The sequence below is a fragment of the Tenrec ecaudatus genome, chromosome 15 (genome assembly GCF_050624435.1).
Source record: "Tenrec ecaudatus isolate mTenEca1 chromosome 15, mTenEca1.hap1, whole genome shotgun sequence".
Taxonomy (NCBI): domain Eukaryota; kingdom Metazoa; phylum Chordata; class Mammalia; order Afrosoricida; family Tenrecidae; genus Tenrec; species Tenrec ecaudatus.
The window spans coordinates 5,427,808-5,437,275 of record NC_134544.1 but is presented as its reverse complement, the minus strand read 5'-3'; positions in this window follow the sequence as shown (position 1 = coordinate 5,437,275).

Here is a 9,468-nt window from a genome sequence, read left to right as displayed (position 1 = left end):
AATTACATCATTGCATAATTGCTAAATTGCGTCATTGCACAATTATCAAATTATGTCATCACTTAGCTAATATACCGACAATCATAGGCTCTTCAATTTAACACCTAGCAATCTGTGTTGTACTGAATTCTCTGGAGAAATAAACCTCTATTATAAACTTGTAAATGTATGTTAGTAGAGAAGATAATATAAGGAAAGAAAGGTATGACAAGAAAGCAGCCCACATCGCAGCAGAGAGAGGACCAGCCCTGTCAGACGAATATTCCTTGGTTGGATGTTGGACTGGATAACCTTTCCAAACTCCCATGGCTACCAGGCCCTCCAGTCAAGGGAGAAAAAGGTAGAAGGGTGAGGCTTGGTGGATCTTAGAGGGGCAGTGAACCTTCGTGGAGGGGTGCTTTAGAATCTGGTGCCCTGACTTGGTGATTGAAAGGATAGGATGTGGCCAACTACACCCTGACTTTCCCAGTTGCAACAAGTTGGCAAAAACCTAACCATCACACTATAGCAGGCAATATTCACTCTTGCGCCTCACCTGGGTACTTTATCCTGTCAGCTGTATGTTGTTAACACAATATGTATTTGCATAGCAGAGGTTTTTAATACCGTATATACTTCAGTGTAAGCTGACCCGAATATCAGCTGAGACACCTAATTTTACCACAAAAACAGCATTACAAATGTGCTGAAAAAAACTCGGCTTATACATGAGTATATATGGTATTCTCATAAAGGCTGCATGATGGATCACAAGACAGCTGATAAGGACAAACTGCACAAGTGTTTTTACTAGCCTTTTATCCTTCTCATTAAACAAAAAGACATTAAATGATATAAGGCAATAATGAATAGAATGTATCTGACAGTTTATAACAAACACAATGAAGCCCCTTACCATTGACTCACCATCACTACTGTCATCCTGGGATCCACTGAAACCTCAATGGTGGTCAACTTTCACAAGCCGATGGTCAGCCCATGTTCAGAGACTTCTCTGAGGAGTTCCAACTACCAGCCTTGGGTAAGCAGCCAAATGCGAATGAGTTAAACCCTTTAGGTTACGCTGCTAGAAGAAGTGTCACATCTAGAGCTATTGTACCACAGATGAGGAGAAGGGATAGATGCGTGTAAGAGAAACCTTTCTGTAACTCACTGAGATTGTGTTACAAATGTAAAGGGAAGCCTGAAATTTAAGAGCTGCATTGCAAGCGTGAGCAGCAACTAGAAGAACAACAAATGATTCATCAGCATCGTCTATAAATAAGAACTTCACCTGCATGTTGACATAATTTCATTTCTTTCTTCTTCATCTGGACCATCTCTGTTTATTCTTCTCAACTTATTGTGCTAGCTAGACCTTCCAGAGTCACGGTAAATGAAAGACTTCCTAAGACATAGAAAGCATTGCCTTTCATCATTCTGATGTGCTCTTTGCTTGTTTGTGGTTTTTTTTGTAGACTCACTTTATTGGCCCATCCATTTGTTGCATTTTCTATACATTGGAACCCTAAGAAGTATGACTATAGTTGAGTTAGCTGCCACAGCAGACCTGGCTAGCTGCTGCCAGGAGTCTCCCTGTAACCCTCCCAGCAGTAAGCAAAGCACAGGATGTATTAGAAAAGCCTCTTATTGCCAAAAAGAAGGTGCTTTCTTTCTGAGGTTTTAAAGCATTATGTATAAAAGAATAGATTTTGTGTTAAATCAGAAGCCCTGATTCATAAATGGATGTTAAGTGAGAGAGAAAAAAAGGTTTCAGTTATTTTTTTAACATTTGAAAACAAAAAAACCCCTTTAATTTCTAATTAATAGTGCCACATTTTTTAAATAGAAAATGAATTAATTCACGAACCCATGAACTTGTTGATACCTTGGCACCCCCAGCAATATGTTTTATCTCCCGGTGGTGGATGGAGCATGTATAATGAGACCAGGATTGTCTCAGCCTAATTCATCCAGTAAATTGTTTACTAATGGCAGACAGCAGTAGCACCTTTCCCCCCACCCCCTTCCTTTTAATCACAGGCTTTCCTTTGCTGTCACTGAGCTGTTGCTTCCTTGAGTCACCACACCATTCTCTACAAATGCCATTCCCCAAACCAGATTGTTTTTACCGTGGGTGGCTTACCTTTCAGTCAAAGCATGAGTGTAAGGACAAGAGCCAAAGCTACAGACCATTCACGATCAAAAGTGAAGGCTTGTGTGTGCGTTCGTGTGTGTGTGTGTGTGTATGTCACTTATTGAAAATTGGGGAAGTAAGAAAGGTCGCAGTGTGGTAAATTCAATGGAGCACACACACGGGACACTAGGAGTCAGAATCGAATGAATGAATCTGAGCTGATGGCTCCTGGGATTGGCATATAATGGAATAGGAAGTCGACCCACCAGATGCAGGATCCAGATTCCACAGAAGCAGAGAGCTGACTTCCTCAGGGGCAACCTGTACTAAGAGTAGACCACACCCCAATGGAACCTCCCTCAATTGTATCAAGGTTGTCACAGAGCAAGGTAGTGCTACTCTATCCGGTTCTGCTCTCAACCGCTTGGCTACTTTGCAAAAGATCCCATCACGGAGTTCACTGCAGTGTGTTAGATTATATCACGGGGGATCTTGCCTCATGTAAGTTGTCATAAAACCTATCTATCACAAGTGCATCAGAGCTGTGTGCTTTATTCCCCACAAACCACATGTATTATTTATCAACATATAGTTGATGATTGGATACCTCAAATATACAGTTGATGCTTTTAAAATGTGCAGATTAAGACCACTGACCCCCTCCTGCAGTCAAAAATCCCCACTCAGAATTAACAGTTTGCCCCCGGGCAGCATAGGATTGAACTGTGTGACTCCCTAACACACAGTTACCATGGCAGTTGCAAGTATGCACTTAAAAGTTCAAGCTGATGATAATTTTCGTTCCATGAACAGTTCATTTCTCCAACACGAAGAGATAATCAATGATTGTTTGCCTTTGCTTCCCGGGGCCATGCTGGGAATATATTTTGTCCCAAAACTTCCATTAGTCTTTCTTTAATTTTTTTCTGAGAAATCTATTCAAAACACATTTCAAAAGAACCTTTATCCTTTCCAGGACCCTCCTTCTATAAGGTAGTGCATTTGTGTCTCTCCTGACCTTTGGGATTTTCAGACATCCTTAATATACTTCCTGAGAGAAACGCTTCAAAGAGAATTGATTTAAGATGAAAAAAAATAATAAAGATCAAGGATGGGCAAGCTGTTCAGAGAAGAGAGTGATAATACCCTGGAAAAAACGAGTCCCCTGGGAGCCAAACCTGTTGCCATCTAGTCAGTCCAACACCCAGAGCCCCTGAGGCACTGTCCCCGAATGTTTCCACAGCATGACCTTCAGAGAAGCCCAGGAACACATCCTTCTGTGGGCCACTTGATGGGTTCCATCCACCAATCACTTGGTTAGCAGCTCACTGCCTAAGCATTGCTCCATGAAAAAAATACACTCTTGTTTTCAAAAATGCTTTACTTACATATTAAATATTTGAGCCACAATGAAAAGGAATTTCCATTACAGTTCATTGCCATAAACCAAAGCAGCAACACTATTTTAGAGATTGAAAAAAAAATAAGGAAAGACCTCAAAGGTGAATGTCTTTCGATTACTGACATTCTAACAGTGATCATCTGGGACAAGTAGGTATTGATATTTTAGATAAAATGAATGGGGGTATTTTTAAAATCATGATCAAATTGTATTAGAGATCATAGCAAATTTCCATGGGAAAAAAGATTTGACTTTTTTGTCAGATGACATGGACAGTGTTTAGAAAGGAGCCCTGGTGGTATTGTGGGCTCTGTGTTGTGCTGCTGACCTCAAATCAAAACCACTGGCCATTCCTTTTGGGGGAAAATGAGTCTTTCTAAACCTGTTACAGGTCACAGTCTCAGAAATCTCAAAGGCAGTTTGCCTCCATCATGCAGGGTCATGATGAGTCGGAATTGGCTTGATAATGGTGAGAATTATGATCACGCAAGATCATAGCGTGTGGTGATGAATGTGGCACACTACACCACACAATACTATAGATCCTTATGGGCCAATAACAAACTTCTTCATCTGCTCTAGGCTTTTTCCTAGTATCGGGCAAATCCTATATGACGTGTTGTAGATTTTCCGTTCTTAGTTTTATCCAGTAGCTCTGGTGGTAGAGCAGGTTATGTTTTGAGCTGCCAACCACAAGGTCAGTTTGGACCACTAGTTACTCTGCAGGAGAAAGATGAGGCTGCTTACTCCTATAAAGACTGAATGTCTCAAAAAAAAAAAAAAGGTTCACTTCGGCTCTGTCCTAGAGAGTTACTACAAATCAGAATTAACTTGATGTTCACAACTGTGAGTCAATGTTATCCAGTTTGTTATAATCCACGTGGTCCAATGCTCTGCATAGTCAATAAAACACAAGTAAACATGTAATATTCTCAGCATTCAGCCAAGATCCATTTTCTATCAGCAATGACATCACTTATAGCCCGCCCTTTTCTGAAATATGCTTGAGATTTGGTAGCTTCATGTTGGTGTAGAGCAGAAAGCAGTTTATGAATTATTCTCAGCCAAATTTTACTTGTGATATTAATGACTATTGTTCAGTCATTTCTGCATTCTATGGATCACCTACATTTGTAATGGAAACAAATATGGATCTGTTCCCATCAGTTGGCTAGGTACCCATACTTTATTTTGTGGCACAGACTAAGGAGTTTTTCCAATCCTGCATCAATTTTTATTCTTTCCGTTCCTGAAGCCTTGTTTTCCAATAACACCTTCAGTGCTGCTGGGACTTATTTGTTCAACATTATTGATTCTTAATTATATTCCGTTTCTTGAAATGTTGGAACGACTCATTCTTTTGGGTGCAGTGACTGTGTGCTCCTTCTATCGTCTTTTGATGATTCATGCATCATTTAGAATTGTAATGTGCAGCTCGATTTTCTTCCGTTAGTTCAGCTTGAACGATGTTAAGAGTTTTCTTCTCTTATGGTTTTCTAACTCCAGATCTTGTCACATTTCACTGTCATACTCTTTTTTGTCCTCTTGAACGGCCTTTTTACGTTTCCCTACAGGTCTTTTACTTCATAATTTTCTGTATTTACTTTATTTACTCTGTATTGGAGAGCACATTTAAGAGTCTCCCCTGACATCCACTTTGGCCTTTTCTTTATTTCTTGTCTTTCTTTTTTTTTTTTTTTAACAATTTATTGGGGCTGATACAATTCTTTTCACAGTTCATACATATACATACATCAATTGTATAAAGCACATCTGTACAGTCTTTGCCCTAATCATTTTTTTCTCTTTTCTTCTTTTACATTTTATTAGGGACTCAAACAACTCTTACCACAATCCATACATATACATACATCAATTGTATAAAGCACATCCATACATTCCCTGCCCCAATCATTCTCAAGGCATTTGCTCTCCACTTAAGCCCCTTGCATCAGGTCCTCTTTCCCCCCCCCCTCCCTCCCCATTCCCCCCTCCCTCATATGCCCTTGGTAATTTATACCTTGTTATTTTGTCATATCTTGCCCTATCCGGAGTCTCCCTTCCCCCCTTCTCTGCTGTCCCTCTCCCAGGGAAGAGGTCACATGTGGATCCTTGTAATCAGTTCCCCCTTTCCAACCCACTCACCCTCCACTCTCCCAGCATCGTCCCTCACACCCTTGGTCCTGAAGGTATCTTTCTAATACTATTTTTTGCTTTCTTCCAGTACGGTGTTCTTGAAGGCATTCCACACCTTTTCATGTGTTCTATTATCAGTGTTCAGTCTTTCTAATTAATACTTGATATATTCTCCAAATTCAGACAAGATGAACTCTAGCACTTATCTTGACTCTCATTGAATTGTTTTAATTTTTTTTTCAGCTTTGAAAAACTGATAGTCTTTTCACAACAGTTGGCCCTGGCCTTGTTTCAATGGTGATATTGAGCCTCTTCCCTAGTCTCTTCCTGCATAAGTAAGTGATTGATTTCTGTGTGTTCTCTCTGGTAAGATAAGACTGAGAAGTCACCATTTATGTTGTTGTAAAACAAGATTTGCTATGAAGTCATTGGTTCTGCATTTCTTATCCAACAATTGTGAACTTCGTTTCTGTCACCAAAACCATATTTTTCCAGCTAACTATCCTCCCTCTTTGATTCCAACTTTCACACACTAGTCACTAGTAATTATGTAATATTACATACAATATGAAATTATATAATGTTATGTATATTACATACAATATACTCTGGATCAACATAGTAGCTCAACAATATAAAATGATTCACATTTCATATATTGTATATATATGTATATATATATATATATATATATATATCCTTACTGCATGTACTTTGTGGATACAATGAAAGGTCAGTGGTTTGGACCTACTAGGTAGTCTGCTGCAGAAAGATGTGGTAGTATGATTCTCTAAGTGCTATCAACACACTTGTGTGGTGAGTCAGTTCTGACTGATAACACCATTATAGGACAGGGATCAGAACACACTCAATGGTACTGAGTTTGGATCATAAGGGAGAAATAGTACTGCTATAACACTCACACTTTACAATAATCAACCATTTGAGACCAAAAGTGCAACATTGACCAGGAATGAAGTTCAGGAGCATTAGGAAAGTTGGAGGAATAGAATTAGGAAACACAGGGAGCATGCAGGATAAGTGATGTTCTACTGTGGGGACTGCAAATAGAGACATAAAAATGAACTGTCGACTGGATAACTGATTAGCTTTGCAAATCCAATTAAAACAAAAAGTGTCTGTGATCTGCCTTGCTTTTTAGTTAGTGGCCAGAACACGCCAGCTGTTCTTGTGATTCTTCTTCTTCCAAGACAGCTTTGCTTGCTCTTCTGACGATCCATGGCATAACCAGTATTCTTTGCCAGTGCCATAATGCAAAGGCAGCAAATCATATTCCACTTTCCTTAATTACTGTCTAGCTTTCTAACATATGTTGTCAGGAGAAACCAATTCCTGGAGAAGAGCGTGATGGTTGGTGTGGTATGTACATCATCTGGTGTCAGTTTGGGACTTGAGAGGATTCAGAGTGAAGGGGTGGAGTTCAGTCTGTCAATGGTGTCATAGCCAATGACTCCTCTCTGTGGGCATGGCTTTGTCTTGAGAATTCTGGAAAATTATGGTAGCTCCTCCTTGGAGATGGAAGACACCTCTCTCTCTCTACCACCCTCCTGGGAGACATTGCAGAAGACAAGCCACATGGATGCAGCCAGACCTTTGAAGCCAGAGACGCCATAGAGAGACCCCTGCTGGCCCTGAGATGCTTACAACACCACTGGACCCAAAGAATTTCTACTTGCCTTTTTGTGACCATCCTGCATTTGGCTTCATTGCATGTGTTTTGTGAGTCTAAAGAGGACTTTATAGATTGTTATTGGACATATGGGCTAATATTGGACTTATGGGGTTGGACTGGACTGGGATGGGATGCTTTTTTAATGTACAATAACTCTTTCTATAAAACTCTCTACTATACACATCTGAGTCTCCCTGGATTTGCTTCTCCAGTATACCCTGACTAACAGAGTCAGTGAAGTGGACGGGTACCTATTGAAGGAGGCAGCATATGAGCAAGAACTAACGGTGCTGAAAGAAAATATTCAAACTGCACTGGACGCATTCGCCCAAACAAGGCAACAGGAATCGCCAGAACACCCAGAAGATGTTTCTGAAAGTTAAAGAAGCACTCGAAGCACGCACTTGGCTATGCCAGGAAATGTGTAAGGCAGCTTTTTGGCCAACTGACTGAAAGAGATACATAATCGTGCACATTGCAAAGAAAGGTGACCCAACGATATCACTGATAATGCACACAGTAAAATTTTGCTTAAGATCACCCAACAATGGTTGCAGCAGTACATTGACAGAGAACTTCCAGAAGTTCCTCCCGGATTCAGAAGAGGACATGGAACATAGGATATAAGTGCTCATGTCAGATGCGTCTTGTCAAAAAGAAGACAATACCAGAAAGATGTTTACTTCTGCTTTGTTGACTGTGCAAAGGCATTCAGCTGTGTGAACCCTAGTGAACTGTGGACAACTGTGAGAAGAATGGGACTCACAGAACACCTCATTGTGCTCACAAGAACATGTGCTCATGAGAACTGCGCAAGAGACAGTTATGGAAACCGAACAAGAGACTGCTGGATGGTTTAAAATCAGGAAAGGTTGTATTCAGATGTACATCAGGTGTGCATTAGGGTTGTGCTCTCTAACCTTACTTGTTCAAACTATATGCTGAACAAATTATTAGGGAAACTGGATTAGAGAGAAAAGAATATGGCATAAATATTGGAGGAAGATCAAGGATTGTAGTCTTTGGTATGGATTATAACAAAATGTAAGGAAGATAAAAATCCTTACAACTGGACCAACAGGTAACATCATGGCATATAGAGCAAACGTTGACATTGTCAAGGATTTGTCTTGCTTGGACATATTGTCAGGAAAGACCATTCCCCGGAGAAGCACATCATGTTTTGTAAGGTAAAATGGAGGGACAGGGAAAATGAGGAAGGCCCTGACTGATATGGCTTGACACCATGGCTCAGGTGAGCGCCAGTTGGCTCAGGCAGGGGAACAATCATCAGGAGGGCACAGGACCATGTAGTGCTGTATTCTGTTGTGTGCAGGGCTGCTTTGGGTCAGAGCTGGCCCCGTGGAACCTCAAAACAACAACCACCACACCGTGAAGCTAGTCGAAATCTTGGGAGTACCGCACCACCACAAGAAAATGAAGTTTGCAATAAAATGAGCCACACTTCTCTTTTTGCATATAACTTTTATGTTTACACCATTAAAGGGCCCCTGGCGGCACAGTCAGATAAACTTTGGGCTATCCAAAAGTGTGGCTGTTCAAATCCACCACCCACTCTGTGGTAGAACAATGAGGTTATTTGCTGCTGGAAAGATTTACAACCCAGGAAACCCTATCTAAGGTCACAGTGAATCAGGATTGTTCATTAGCAGTGGGTAATTTATTAAGTGCCCAATGGCCTTATGAAAAGGCTTGAAACCTTGTGAGAATTACCAGAATGGGACACAAAGCAACAAAGTGAGGCCACTCTGTTGGCAATAGCACTGATCTACTTTCTGAACATAGAGTTGCCTTTTGCTTAAAAAAATAAAAAAGAAGCAAAAGATCCATAAAACAAGGTACAAATTGGCTACTTTAACACTACTATTATAAGAATTACCAAAACCCCGTGGAAATTATTTATGTTATTTCTCAAAAAGTTGATAGTGCTGCCACTCCATTAGAACAGAAGTATATCTAAGCCTCAGATATAAGGAATGAATTTTGATTTCCCACTAAACTGTAAGCCTTAACCTAAGAATAATCTTATGCTCACGGTCCCGCTCCATACTTACCTGCACAAAGTGATCACGGAAGATATGGGTGCTATCGGAAAGGGTG